Here is a 15,468-nt window from a genome sequence, read left to right as displayed (position 1 = left end):
TTAGTAGCAATAGCCCAAAAACGATTATTTCCCTAATTGTATAATATAGCAAGAACAGCACACAACAGCACAAAACCTAGCTACCTCTCCCCATTATATCAACCCAAACTTCGTTACATATCATTGGCAAATCAAAAAATATTTAGATACAAAATGCCTATTTCAAGAAGTCCTCAAGATATGCGCACAGTAGAGAAAATTTCTGTTAGTTTGTGTAGTCTTTGTAGCCAAGGGATGAGCAATAATCGAAAGCAATCTCCTTGTACCTCTTGTAGTACCACATTTTCACAAGTTATGTCTTAGAACAGTGGTTGGAAAATAAGCAAGAATGTCCTGAAGACAATCCACATTGGACCCAAGGTCACTTAAGCTGGTTATTGGTAACTGTTCACCCGACCCGAAACCAGCTTTCAACATCAGCAATCTCCAGGTAGTTCACGTATGGTAACGCGTAATTGAGCCGCAGCATTAGGTGGAAGTTCCGCCTGAGTCTCTAGAGCATCCCCAAGAGCGACCGCTCGAAGGCAGTGAGGTAATTATATCCGGTTTAGATGGAAGCCATACCTTCTGACCGAAACGTAGTTCCTCCTCCTATGAGGCATTAGTACCCGCCGACGAGGCCGACCCAATCGAGCCGGCCATACTAGTCAAGAATCGGCAGGCGTTGATTATAATATAATTCAGCAAAATGATCGCGTTGTCAGTCACTTGTGTGATGTCGCTCTGCCCTGATTCACGGCCCAGCTCAAGCGAGCAGCTGCTGTCTATTCCTGACTCCTATGGCATACTCGCCAGGAGGCTCTCCGCCCGTCTGTGGTCCAAGCAGAAGAACAGCTGGACATTGGGCAGCGGAATTTCCATTTCGATGGTCATTCAAGGACTCAGAGTGGAAGAATTTATTTTATCGTGTGGAAGTCACTTACTGACAGAAACTCTCATTAGTTATTTTATGGGAGCTTTGCAAACATTTGCACATTCTTTTTCTCTGGGAAGCTAGGGGTGGATTTCTGGAGGCACCATAAACAGGTAGGTAAATTTTTATGGAATGATTTTTGTACGGCACTTCGACAGCAATATAAAAGATTATCAACTCAGAATTTATGAGTAAAGAAGTTGGTTATTTTTTGAAAACAAGGTCGGTGAATCTTTTGTCGCTTTTCACGATTCATTGGCTGCATTAATTGATAAATTTGTACTCAAACTAGGCGAAGAAATTTTATTAGAAATTCACCCTGCAAAATAACCTGTTTATACTGAGATGCGGCACAGAGATTACTGTACCAATCAACAACATCCCAGTTCAGGTGGCCATTTGCGTAGGATTTGAGTACAAATGAGCGAGAAAATTAACACAAACTGACTGCCCATAAGTCTGTCCGACAGGAATTTCTCTCGTTTAAAAACTGTTGCGTTTCGTCGTCAAAATTAATGAAATCTGAGAATACTGAAGTGTTACTCAGGGGGTGAGGTGGAAGAAGAACCAGATTCAGCAGGGGAGTTTGAGAAGTACAGCCATTTAAAAAGCCCATTCCAACTTGACATGCTGGAATGTGAAATGAAGGTACCTGTCTGGGAAAATTGCACCCTGAGGGGATCATTGAGTCTTTTGTTATGGATTGTGTGGCACCACAGGTGCCCAAGCCACAATATTAAAAATTTGTATCCATGTGGAAGTTGGCAGAAAAAACCCGCCGAAGGGGGACATCCCCCAAAAATCGGATGCCCCCGAATTAATAGAACTTAATCAGCAACAATCCGCGTCATCATTACAATCTTCAAATGAAGTATTGATGGGTGGCAATCTCCGTTTTCTCCCATTACAAGGACAAGCTATCTAAATATCTTGAAATACGAAGAAGAATTTTTAATGAACCAAATTCGGTTACGAGTAAGCGTAGTGCAAGGTTGAGAAACTATTATAATGAAATAAAAAGTAGTCGTAGATTAGTAATCTCAAACATATCTTAGCAATCAAAAAGATATGCGCAGTTATGCGAAAGTATCTTTTGAATTTTCAAGAATCAGGCTTACTAGATACTGGCGCAAATATCGTTGCATTGGCGCTACTCTGGCGAATGACTTTTCAAAGAGTCTTGCTTGTTTCAAGTCGCTCAAATCTTTTGTAAAAACTGCAGGTGAATTGTGAAAATCAAGCAGTCATGGGAGTTTTTAGTGTTGGATAAACGCAATATAAAACAATATCAAAGCCCATGAAACTGTACACGTTAACATCCCAAACATTAAACAGATTTAATTCTCAGCCTGCATGACTTTTGGAAAACAATTGCCCTTGCTCCAGATCATTCTATCAGTGCTGTAGAAGCAGACCTCGCTGTTGTTGGCGATGATGTTGTTAAAAGTGTTCAAATTAGGCTGAAACAACGAAATCCCTTTATCGATTATTCTTGAAACAAAAATCGGATGAGTTATCGAAAAAATATGATATAATATATTGGGCTGTCAACCGAAGATAAAATAAAAAGATGTGGTAAAAAGCGAAAAATTTATCATACTAAAGTTTTAACAATCAATCGGAAGGACTGCAACACGGACATTGCACAAGCTCAATATACTTTTTCCTTTCGGGGGCGAAGTATTATAGAAAGTGCGAAGCGCAGCAATAAGGAAAATGTAAAAGCAGCGAAAACAGCAGCAATAATACCAACAACAACCTGCATCAGCAACGAAAACAGCGACGACGACGACAACGGCAAGTTGAATGACATAAAACATCAAGTGACCTTCAACTCTGCGACTGAACCTTAGAAAAAATGAATAATTTTACACTCGAAACACACACTACCACTACCACACACATATTGCGATGCAACTTACAGCATTTTACAATGGGCACGCGGCGCACCGTATTGGTGAGCAGAGCGAAAATAGGAGAGCGAGAGCAAAAGCACGTCGAGACACTCAAGCATGACAGAAAAAAAATAGAAATTTGTAATAGTGCTGCAAGCGCCAAACACACACACACATGCTAACGCAACCGCGCACACACACTTAGGCATAGAGCTGCTATGCCCAAAAAGCAGTCTGTTGAAGAATATGAGCGTGAGAGAGCACCGACTAGCTGGCTAGTGCATGACGTACAGCAACGAAGAGAGCGAGAGAGGCTGAGAGCGCAATCAATTGCAACTAAAACTACGACCACAAACGCAAATACAAATACAGCTAGCGAGTAGTTTCGGACGGCCTATTTAACGTTGCATGTTTATTTTTGGCTCAGGCAACAGAAGCGGGGGCCGAGGCGGAGACGGAGGCAGAGGCAGAGCCAGCAGGCAAAAGCAAACTTGCATTCACTCTCGCTTTAGTTCTTTTTGCTTTTGATTTCTTGTTGTTTTTTGTTTTAGGGCGTTGTACAAGCGGAAGTATGAGAGAACGGGAAGGCGGCAGTGAAGGCGGGTTTTTGCTGTGTCAGCGGATGCATCATGTGACGACGAGTGGCAGTTGCATGAGGAGGGGAATGTTTGAGGACCAGCATGGTATGTGGAATGTCATGCATGCCATTTACACCTGTGTAAATGACACAGGTAGGTCAAAATTTTATTATTTATATTTATTCGTATTATCGTTGGCAAAATGAATAAAAACATTAAATGAAGGAAAGGGATGGACGGGGGAAGAGAAAGAAATTTACGCGAACAAGAAAAAGATTGAAAAACAAGTAAGAAGGCTCCAGTCGAAACTGCTCGACTAGGAGATACCCTGAACCCTCTAAGCTGATATTCTATTCATTCTGCACTTTTATGCACTCATACATACACATGCATCCACACGTACGCATAAGCCTGCGCTCTGCTAACTGCGCAGTAAGCAGCGACTGCGCTTGGGCTGCGCTGCAGTGTGGGCAATATTATGAGGATTTATTTGTTGAATAATTTCTTTTGTAGACATACGATCTGAAACTTTCAGAGCGTAATCATGTGGTGAATATGTGTCTACAATCCAAAGCACAAGTCTCTAGTACCTAAAATGCATTTTTTACAAATTGGGGGAGGAGGCGTGGTATCCAAAATCTGTAAAAAAATCTTTGTATCGATTAACTTAATATACAACGCAAATTTGAAGACTCCAGGTCTAAAAGTGTTCAAATTGGGCTAAAAAAACAATATCAATTTTTCGATTTATCGAAAAAATAAAGCAAACTCGTAATGCGTATGGCACACACGAGTATGCATGCCGAATTTCAGCTCTCTAGCTCTTATAACTTCTGAGATCGACGCACTCATACGGACGGACAGACAGACAGGGCTATATCGACTCAGCTCGTCCCTGATCAAGAATATATATACTTTGTGGGGTCTGCCACGCCTCCTTCTGCCCGTTACATACTTTTTCACAAAACCATTATACCCTGATTTCCCATTTTCAATGGGTTCAGGGTATAAATAGTTGAATAAATGAATAAAATGAACGGTTGGCCAAAGCCAAGTTAAGGAACAGTCAAAGTGTCAACCAGAAGAAGATTTCAGAATATTAAAATATAATCTTGACTAGAATCATTACTGAAATATTGGGACCATTGACAAAGAAACTGTACATACGTTTAGTAATAAATAAATATCCGGATAGCAACTATCCGGGTAAATTTTTTTTTTTTAATTGTTCCTCATAGAAATGGTATTCTTCTAAATATTGGGTTTCAACAGTTCGCCGGTTTATGGCCATTTCGTTCAGTTCAGACAGTTGTCTATGTTTTATGCATACAAGAAGTGAGCCCTTACATAGGGAAGGCAGATTGGTTGGGAAACACCCATAGACCATTAGGATAAGGCTGAATTAAGTTCAACATGCCCATTCAGAAGTTCAAAGTTTTTCAAGTCAAGTGTCGCTGAAATGTGCATCGTCCTTTACCGCTTTACCCTCTTTTTGCTGCCACATCCTTGACCCAAACCACGTTTAATGAGTTGATACGATGAATATCAAATGGAAAACTATAGCGACACAGACTCTATATTTTATATTCAGTACTTCGAAATGATCTAAACGAAAATGTTTACTCAAATATGTAGAACAATATCTTTTATTCACGCGTCCCAAATTCAAACTCTTTTTTTTTAGTTAACTGAAATAAAGAAATGTATGTAAAAAATAGAAACGAAGATAGATAGATAGACATCAGGTCTCAGGCATCATTAGGGATCCAGATATATAAGGTTTTATATGAACCACTTTATAGACAGATGGACGAACAGCAACACAGACATTGCACAAAATGTCCGAGAATGATTGTAAAAATAGACACCGAACCATAGTCAGTTAAGAGAGTCGAGATTAAAATAATAAAGCGGCCCACAAGGAAAAGTCTTCTTCCTGGAAAAGACGCGCCTCTCGACGCTTCGCGTTGAATTGAAAATGATGCAAGTATAAAATCGATAATAAATTTTCACTTGTGCATCTAAAAAGTTTTTGTTGAAAACACATACAAACTAGAGAGAACTAAGTTCGCAAACTGTCTTTTTTTCTCTCTGGTTCCTCCCTCTGTCTCTCTCTCGTTCCTCCCTCTGTCTCTCTCTCTCTATTTTTATGGGAACGGTCTGTTAGCATGTTACCAAATGATGTGCTTTCCAGTTGAACAAAAGTAGTTATATTCTAAAAGGCCCTATGCTTGGTTCTGGGGAGATTGGCAAATGCAGTGAATAAGCAACTGTAGCACGCAACTTGTAATTAAAACCCTGTTTTTTGTTAGTTAAAAAGTCCCACACACTTTTAGAGACTGTGATACATATTACCGAGAATATGCATTGATAATGTTGATCGTGACCTGTAGAACGTTCAATTTTATATCATATTTTATTCTGCTCACCGCGTACAAATTGAACTGGACACTTTCCCCATGCTGAAAAAAAGAAAACAATGAATGTTTGCTATAATACTCAAGGTTAACAAAGTTAATATATAGATAAAAGAAATATGTTCATGTTGTAATATCGTGTGAACTGATATGTATCTCACACATAAAAAGTATAATAATCAAGAATCAACTTTTTTAGTTTTTCAAATATTTTACAATTCTAGCCTGACACTAATCCAGATTAAATACTTCAAATAGTTTTTCGCTTATATTATTGGCAGGAAAGATAAAGCTTTTGTGGCGCTTTGTTGATGACATTATCAGCTTGCTAAAATTGCCGAGCTTGCATAAATTATTAAGTAAAACAGAAAATTTGGGCCGATTCATTGGTCCTGTGGCGCAATGGATAACGCGTCTGACTACGGATCAGAAGATTCCAGGTTCGACTCCTGGCAGAATCGCAACACACCTGATGTTTTTTTACTAACTGGTTTACAGCTAGTAATATATCATATATCTGAATGTGAATAAGCATATATCTATAAATTTAATATTTTTATTTTATTTCTAAAGAATAATGGAAAATATTATTACGAAAGTATTTTTACAATTCTTATCAGTTTTAAACTTCTTTCAAAAGTAATTTTTTGTTAACTATATTTTTAAACTGTGTTCAATGGCCTCCGTGGCGCAATCGGTTAGCGCGTTCGGCTGTTAACCGAAAGGTTGGTGGTTCGAGTCCACCCGGGGGCGATTACTATTTTGGCATTTTATTTTTATTCACTACAAAGCTAAGCCCGATCACACGGTGTAACAAACTTCTCAAGGTCACCCTTATGAAACTCGTGAGACTGCCCGTTTGCAAACTACACAAGTTGTTGAGCCAGTTTTTTATCTTTTCATTTTAGCTCTGGCTCAGATTGAGTACACTTATGTAGTAAAAGTATCTACAGATATGGTGCCAGACTTGTCGATTAATCGTCTGAATAACACGTGTCAACAAGACCCTAGAGGATAAAGTCGTCGCAAATAAGTAGGAAGAACAGAAACTAAATATACAACGGGAGCGACAAAAAATGAGATGAGTGATATCAAATGAGCACACAGGAGTTGTGAACTGATTGAATGAAAATTAGTAAATTAAATATATAAATCTAAAACAGGTTAAGATAAACGTATTTTAAAAATTAACGAGTAAGTAAATTAAAAATATAAAATAATCAAACAAAAAACTCTAGGTACGAAATCCTTCCCATACCGGGAATTGAACCCGGGCCTTCCGGGTGAGAGCCGGATATCCTAACCACTAGACAATATGGGAGATGGTATCACATTGAACAAATTAATATTTGAGTGCCAGAGTTATATAAATAGACAACAGGTGCTAAGAGCAATATAATCTGAAAAATTATTAGAGAGACTTTGATTCGATGCTAAAATTGAGCTAATAGTATTGTTTGCTTAGGAATTTTATATTTATATACATGCCATGCTTTATTTTCATTTTCAAAATCATTTTTGCATTTAACTATAAATATAGCAATGTTTGCTTTTTATTTTATTTGTTGAATTCGTTTAGTTTTTAATTTGCAGTGCATTAACCGCAATTTGCGATGTCTAAACAACAATAAAAAATCCAAGTCCATATAGGAAATCAATGACTATATGCATATATTATATTTGGTATGTCAGCCTATGTATGTGTGCATCTTATTTTAAGGTTAAGTTCAGTCATTCGCCTCGTTTCATATTATTGGCATGGCACAAAAAAAAAAAAAAAAGTTATTTCATACATTTTTGTTTGCTTTTCGTATTTTTGTTGCTGTTGTGTGGCTACTACTTACTATTGCTGCTGTTGTTGTGTATTTGAGCTTAGTGCCGCGTGTTATGCATTCAAATTTATACATTTTCCAAACGTGCTTTTATTTACATTTGTTTTTTGTGCGCGGCGTCTCTTCGCACCGCCAATCAATCGTTCGCTATTGATTCCTCGCATTTTATTCCAATATTCATATTCCCATCAATTTTTTCTGCAATCGTGGGTTTTCTTTTATAAGTGACATCAGCTTTGTTTTCACTGAACAATGCTGTCCCGTTGTAGACGCAAGAATCTGCCTACAAGGTTAAACAAATTAAATAGAGGAAAATAAAGTCGCCCAACGTGGGGCTCGAACCCACGACCCTGAGATTAAGAGTCTCATGCTCTACCGACTGAGCTAGCCGGGCCACGTAAAGATGTCGCGATATTCATTTTAGCTCAGTTTTACACAAATTTAATATATTATTTACTTTACCTTAAAGTGTCCTTAAAAATATATACAAATATTTTCATTTAATTTCTTAAAATACGGTTATTGGAAAATATTTGCATCAGTCTGTATTAGCTTAATGTTGTACGCTCGATGTTTTATAGTATTTATAACACCCACATATGTACATATATTTATCAGAAATTATGTACAAACATCTACATCGGGTTTATTTAATTTTATTACTCGATGCTTTGTGAGTACAGGTGTAACTCTTAGGTAAATCACATTTAATTTGAACGTAACTAATGCATGAATATGTTATTCAAGATTAAATTGGCTTTGTCCACTCACAAACTTACATTAGGTGTCCAACGAAAATTTAAGATTTCGTTGAATTTTATATTTGTAAATAATATATATATGTATATAAATAAATATACATATGCATACCCATATATAGAGTATCAATTAATTCCAAAATTTGCTATTTTCGGAATGGCTGCAAGTGCCCGGCTAGCTCAGTCGGTAGAGCATGAGACTCTTAATCTCAGGGTCGTGGGTTCGAGCCCCACGTTGGGCGATAAACGATATTTTTACTTTCTTAATATTATATTCTCCTTCTTTTTATACCCTGAACCCATTGAAAATGGGAAATCAGGATATAATGGTTTTGTTAAATGTATGTAATAGGCAGAAAGAGACGTGGGGGACCCCATAAAGTATATATATTCTTGATCAGGGCGACGAGCTGAGTTGATTTAGTCCGTCAGTATGTGTGTCCGTCCGTTTGTCCGTATGTATGATCGAGTCGATTTCAGAAGATACAAGAGCTATAGACTTTAATTTTTAATTTTAATTTTTTAAATGTCCGTATATACAGCGTGGATATCGAGTTTCTCACCAAATATCGATAACTCACCTCGTTATTTTTTAACGATAAAATATTTTAAATATTTATTTTAAATATTTGTATCTTCCCCCTCACCTTTAAACTTGTAAAAAGCGCATTTCAAATACTAGAGACTTGTGCTTTAGCAAATGCATGCAATATTATAACCATGATCTAAAAGTTTAATGAAGATAGTCAATCCACAAGAAAAGTTATTAAACAATTAAGTTCTCCTAGTAAGCGCACACTGCAGCCCATGCATATTTATGCGTGGGTGCCTGTGCGTGTATGTGTGTGCGTGTGTTTCTTGTGTAAGCAGAAAGACGCGAAAAATTATTGAAATAGCTGGTGCTCAAAGGGTTCAGGGGATCTCGTAATCGAGCAGTATCCACTAGAGCCTTTTCACTTGTTACACTCATTCACGAAAGTGAATTAGTATATTGGTTTTGTGCAATGTCCGTCTTGCTGTCCGTCCGTCTGTCCGACTGTCTGTTTGTCCGACTGTCCGTCTGTTCGTATGAACGCAGTTTATTTCGGCGTTATTGAAGCTAGAGACTTGAATTTTGGAACACATACTCGTGTTGAAATCGAATCGAAAAATTCCTTTTCCGATATACCAGAAAACATATTAGTTGAACAGCAAGAACGCTGAACTTAACAATGATGCGCGTCGAAAACCGTTATAGCGGAATATCTACGCCCATTGAGGAAGAAGATATATGATGATGATTTTTTAATTAACCTGAAATTTGGTATATATACGCTGGTTGACCACCCAAGTCCAACGAGCTATCTCCACCCAAAGGAGATTAGATCTCCTACAGTTTAAGAGTTAGAAGCTTCAAATTTGGATAGTTAAGTTACTAGTAACCTCCTCTATCGATGACCTAAAAATAACTTTTACGCCTCTTTAGGGGCGTGGCACATTGAAAAATAAAGGTGTCTACGCTCAGTACGATCGTGGCAAAACGGAAAAAACTGAATTTTCTACAATATTTGTGGTAAACTTAGCTACTAAATTGCTGATGGGATGTGAGTGAGTATTCCGCAGTCGGTTACTTGTTTATTTCTATATACATATCTGCAATATAAGTAAGTAGCTTATATTGCCAGTTCCTTAATCAAAAGAGCACTTTTCCCCCAAATGTATTTATCCTTTTCGATTTTATATATGTATATATATATTCTGTATAATCGTAGCTCTATCACAAAATTGTCGAAAAAATACTTCTGATAGTTATAAAATATCTATAAGTATTAATTTATCACTTTTAAGAGTAAAGCAATTACTCTTCCTCGAAAATATTTACACATGATTTGACAATTACAACCTTTATTTGGTTAGAAAGTAGCGCAACCGAAAAGTCGTCTGCCAGGCTGATTAACAGCATGCTGTCTATCTGCTTACGTCTCAGTCCTCATCCTACTTGCAATGCCTGTTTGTCTGCTTCTGCACTCGTTTCGTATTTCTATTGTATCCTTTTGCGCATTCATTCGTTTTAATATTTAATAGCAAATTACATTGCCGACAAGGTGGTGACTGTCGCTCTATGCAGATATCCCCTTTTTATTTAGTTATAACTTTTTGTTCGCTTGCTTTATATATTGCATTGAGGTAGGTACTTAGAGTTATACATAATTTCCATTAGGAAGCAGTACCACCACAATAAAAACGCTTTCAAAAATAATTACAAAACCAAAGCTCAGTACCTGGAGTAGGCGGATAAGGAAGAATACAGCAAATAATCGACACTACAATCTGTGCTTTTAAATGTAGCATTGTCCCGTCTATAGAACTCCGAATCTACAGGGACATGAGGTGTAAGATAACGAGATTCAACATGCCCGGCTAGCTCAGTCGGTAGAGCATGAGACTCTTAATCTCAGGGTCGTGGGTTCGAGCCCCACGTTGGGCGAATTGTAATATTTTTCTATCTATCTAACAGCATTATTTATAAAATAACAAGAATCGGAAAATAGATTTTCAGTAATGTTTCTTTTTTTTTATACAATAAACTACATACAAATTTTAACTATTAAAATAAACTCGTTTAACTTTAACTGTATACCTCAGTATACCTTAGTATACAATTCAAGCTAAAGGAGTTTATTTTATTAACTACAATTTTTATGTAGTTGTTTGTTTATCAAAAAAGGTAGGTAAGAGTTAATTTAAAAAACAAAACTAAGAACTCTTGGCCCATGGGGGGATCGAACCCGCGACCTTCGCGTTATTAGCACGACGCTCTAACCAGCTGAGCTAATGGGCCACACTAATAAATTGTTTCGAGTCCTATTTATGTTAAGTCAATCAGCGAATAACTAAAACTGAATATATATCAATATATTAATATATAGTATAAAAGGATCTATATAAAAAAAGTAATCTGGCCCATGAGGGGATCGAACCCGCGACCTTCGCGTTATTAGCACGACGCTCTAACCAGCTGAGCTAATGGGCCATATTGACGCCATTTTGTTTCCGGATATTTCATAAATGGAAATTCTTAGGTTTCGGTAAAAATAAGCCTTTAAAAAAAAATTAAAAAGTGTTGATACTGGCCCATGGGGGGATCGAACCCGCGGCCTTCGCGTTATTAGCACGACGCTCTAACCAGCTGAGCTAATGGGCCCACGGTCAAACCCTTAAACCAAGAATGACTAAGCTAAATAGCGATAACAAATATATATATTTACTTACCAAATGATCTATAAATAGCTTAAGTTGCCAAATTGAACACAGACCAACAGAAATATTACGATTTCATTTATTGTACACTTTCTCGTCAGATTATCTGAAAATCGTTAATTAATTAATTAATTGACCGCATCGATTGATTTTAAGTCTGGAATGAAAGAGTCACACATTATTATTAACCAAAGCCAAGAAATGCAAACATCAAAATTTGCCTCAATGAAATTCAACGAAAACTAATGAAGAAATAAAAGTAAAAACAGACAAATTTTAAGAAGCATACTGAAAAATATACATATGCCTCGTAGAGATACATACAAGCACACATACATATGAAATCAAGTGAAGTGTGTGTGGAAGTAGAGCCGACGCAATAAATTTTCTGTGGTGTAGGTTAGGGCAAGCAGCGTGAGCGCTTATTCTCTCGCACCCACTAAATACAGCGGCAAGGGAGAAAAAGAGACGGACGAACACAGACAGGCTGGCAGTTGCATGGCCGACTGCACTAGCAGAGTGACGCACACGTTGACTGTGACTGCAGTTGCGGCAGCGACCGAACCAGAGAGCTTCAATAGGCCGATGAAGCGACGCGTCGCTGCAGCTTGCAGTTTTAGAAGAATGAGCGTAGAAACTAGCAGACGGCGCGAAAATAAAGCAGTGTAAAGCAGTTTATGCATGTGTGTGTTTCTGTGTGTGTGTGTGCGCAGCTACGGTCGACGAGGCAACGTGTAAGAAGAGCCGACAGGCTGGCATGGCCCGATGTCAGGGGCATGAAGTTGCAATGAAAACGAAATTGCAAGCGGGAACCTAGACACAGCCCCTTGCACACACACACACACACTTACAGATTAGTATGTATCTGATCTATTTAAGTTTGTGTGTGTGTGTGCGTTATATTTAGTTACTTGTCTCTGGTTCTTACTGCACATGCTATGTGGCAATTTTAGATATGCATCTGTAAAATACATTCGCAAGGCAAACTTCGAGCCCAAGCAGCAGGAAGCAGGCAGCAGCCACAATTTTTTTCTCTCCGTTGCGCTATTTTCGCTTTCAACGAAGCTGCACAGCCCAAAATGGTCGACGCATTTAATTCTTCAGACAAGTTTTTGATTGAGCAGGTTAATGGGGCTATGGAATACGAGCTTTTTAGATACATAGATTCATGAAGACAAAGGACTCTGTTTATTAAGAACTGCATGAGCGATTTTTATCCATATACATTTATATTTGATTTGCACTGTTGTCTTATGAGAAAAAACACCTGCGATTCCCGAAAGATATATATATAAACATATAGATACATATTTCCACATCGCCTAACGTATCCACTTTTTAATTTTTAAATAACAATATTCTTGACATAATTTTATAAGCTCTAGAATTTTTGAAGTGTCCCTAGGTATTAGGGTTCAAACAAGTATTGCTTACCTACATGTATGTATATGTGGAAGGTACGTAAAGTATATCATTAAAAACGAAAAAGACAATAGTAAATGCAATTATATAACTTTTAACTGGTTACAGCCATAAGAATTACATATGGATATGGATATGGATATGCATAAAAACATGTACAAAGATATATTTTAAAATGTTGAATTCTGTACTATTCTGTATTCTATACAAAATGAAAAGTCGTGAAAGTTGAATATTTGTCAAACTTTTAAATATTTGGATGATCAACATAACATTAAATTTCTTAAACTCCAACTTTAAGACAAATCTAAATCACTTTTCTTCTACTTTAATGTATTTTTATATGTACGGTACTCTGACGGTATCCTGATCAGACATACATGTATGTTAGCTGCTGTTATATTCTGGTTAAAAACCATGTCACAAAAAAAATGACAAAAATTTTGTTTAAAAATACTTGAAATTTTTTTAACCTTCAACATTATTTACATAAAAACTAAATAAATACATTATCAACATTATGATGAAATAGAAAATATATATTGTATTGATTTTACATTTAAGCTCGATTTTGTGCAACAAACTTTCTATCTTAGACCTCAAACAAAAATATTATTCGATTCGGATTCAGCATAACTTAAAGAAATTAGAAAATACTTTCTTATAAAAGTTTTGAGTAATTACTTATAGCACGAAAATATAGTTAATTGAATCTATGTATTTGCATGGTCATACATATGTATACAGGAAGTTTTCTGTTAAGGGGCCCTTCTGCTCTTCTTCGGCTTCTGTTGCAGATACAACTGAAATTTGTAAGCTGTGTGTCTGTAATTTCGACTGTAATAATCTTGTAGCGCTTGGGATGTTGGGGTGTACATACAATGCTAGACATTTCGATAGGTTCACGCGGACGCCGCGGGCCGGCTCGTTTGTCGAAAGGGGAAGTCAACAATTCTGCCACAGACTATTTTTATGTGCTACGGCGTTTTATTGTGCGGCGGCTACAACAGCAACAGCAGCAGCAGGCAAAACAAGTCGCCAAACGGGTTAATGACGGCCAGAGAAGCATACTATGGAGATGCCGAATAAAAGAATGACAAGCAGAGAGAGAGAGACAAATGGAAAGAGAGAGAGTAAGATAGAGAAAGAGAGGAGAGAAGCAAAATCGCAAAGGAGCAGAAGCAGCGACAGAGCAATGGCAGCGGCGGCAGCAGGTCGCTTGGCGCTTTTCGCTGCCCATGTGGAGGCCTACAAACACACATACACACATAAAAACACATAACAGCGTGACCGTCTCACAGAGATCCACAGATACACATACACTGTCAAATAAACATATCATAACACACACAAATACGAGGCGCACACACTCACTTGCTTACACACACACTGACACACACACGTGCGCATTCATACATGCATATACACACATGTAAATGGAGAAACGACAGCTAAACAAACAGCAAGAACAACAACGTCGAACGTCGCGACTTTTGCTTTAGCCCTAGCCCCAATCTTTGAGCTTTTTGCTTTACGTTTTTTCGCTTTTACGCGCTATGCCTGCCCACTGTTTTTCGTTCTTGTTCTTGCTCCAACGATTTCGTTTCCATTCGTTTCGTTTCATTTGGTATGGTTTTTGGGCTTTAACATTGCTGCTGCGGCTGAGGCTGCTGCTGCTTGGCAGCTTGACTGAGGCAGAAGCAGACGATGAAAACAAAAAACGTATGTAAAAAAACAGAATAAGCAATATAAAGAAGCGCCAGAAAGCATGTAGAAACGGAAAAAGAAGTAGAGACAGCAGAAGCAGAAGCAGTGGGTGTTGAAGCAGTATGTAAGGAGGGGTAGGCATTAACTGCACTTACCGCACTAACTGCAATCAGTTACGTTTGCGTTTATTTTTCGCATATGCATCAACTATTATTAGGATTTGTTATTGCACTTACACTCACAATAATATTCAGATATACTATGAAAATATATATAAAACTATCTATGTACACGCACTCCTTTCATTTCCTTTTTATTTTATTATTTTGTGTTATAAACAATTTGTGTATGTATATATTTCCGATTTATTAATATTTTGTTGCTCAGAGATTGATATTTGTATTTTATTTATGTTTCGCACTTGCTTACGTCGCGCGCACGTACATCGGCTTTGTGCCCAATATGTCGTATCATTTACTTGCGTTGCTACTGAACTGCACACATTGAGTGCCAATAAGAGACTGAATTGTATGTTTGCTCTTGAGACGACAACAGCAACGGCTGATTCTGTTACTGCTGCAGCAGACGCTCTGACGTCTTTGTGATGACAACAGGATAGAGACAACTAGCCATAGCTATTTACAAATTAGAATAAAATTAACGAAGAAAAATTCAGATAATGCCTTAATAAATGTTATTTACTTAT

At 37.5% G+C, this 15,468-nt stretch overlaps 1 long non-coding RNA gene and 9 other non-coding genes across 16 annotated transcripts; 4 read left to right on the top strand and 6 right to left on the bottom strand.

The window, feature by feature from the left end:
- Window positions 1–5,616: 5,616 nt before the first annotated feature.
- LOC122757797 lies at window positions 5,617–15,101 on the bottom strand. Of its 7 annotated transcripts, none has more exons than XR_006357958.1 (4): window positions 14,918–15,101; window positions 11,646–11,790; window positions 7,734–7,918; window positions 5,617–5,848 (listed from the first exon to the last, which is right to left on the bottom strand). It is a non-coding gene; the product is annotated as an uncharacterized LOC122757797 (long non-coding RNA). The 7 variants fall into 7 exon arrangements; XR_006357955.1 differs by having other exon boundaries at window positions 5,621–5,848; window positions 7,648–7,918; XR_006357956.1 differs by lacking the exon at window positions 5,617–5,848 and adding an exon at window positions 7,451–7,542 and having other exon boundaries at window positions 7,648–7,918.
- Trnar-acg lies at window positions 6,192–6,264 on the top strand. Its single transcript has one exon. It is a non-coding gene; the product is annotated as a tRNA-Arg (tRNA).
- Trnan-guu lies at window positions 6,483–6,556 on the top strand. The gene has a single exon. It is a non-coding gene; the product is annotated as a tRNA-Asn (tRNA).
- Window positions 7,053–7,124, bottom strand: Trnae-cuc. The gene has a single exon. It is a non-coding gene; the product is annotated as a tRNA-Glu (tRNA).
- On the bottom strand, window positions 7,957–8,029 carry Trnak-cuu. The gene has a single exon. It is a non-coding gene; the product is annotated as a tRNA-Lys (tRNA).
- Window positions 8,563–8,635, top strand: Trnak-cuu. The gene has a single exon. It is a non-coding gene; the product is annotated as a tRNA-Lys (tRNA).
- Trnak-cuu lies at window positions 10,788–10,860 on the top strand. The gene has a single exon. It is a non-coding gene; the product is annotated as a tRNA-Lys (tRNA).
- Trnai-aau lies at window positions 11,141–11,214 on the bottom strand. Its single transcript has one exon. It is a non-coding gene; the product is annotated as a tRNA-Ile (tRNA).
- Window positions 11,333–11,406, bottom strand: Trnai-aau. Its single transcript has one exon. It is a non-coding gene; the product is annotated as a tRNA-Ile (tRNA).
- On the bottom strand, window positions 11,504–11,577 carry Trnai-aau. The gene has a single exon. It is a non-coding gene; the product is annotated as a tRNA-Ile (tRNA).
- Window positions 15,102–15,468: the final 367 nt, after the last annotated feature.

The sequence above is a fragment of the Drosophila mojavensis genome, unplaced genomic scaffold, assembly GCF_018153725.1.
Source record: "Drosophila mojavensis isolate 15081-1352.22 unplaced genomic scaffold, ASM1815372v1 contig_81, whole genome shotgun sequence".
NCBI lineage: Eukaryota > Metazoa > Arthropoda > Insecta > Diptera > Drosophilidae > Drosophila > Drosophila mojavensis.
The sequence above is the reverse complement of the archived record's forward strand: the minus strand, read 5'-3'. Positions and strand labels throughout refer to the sequence as shown.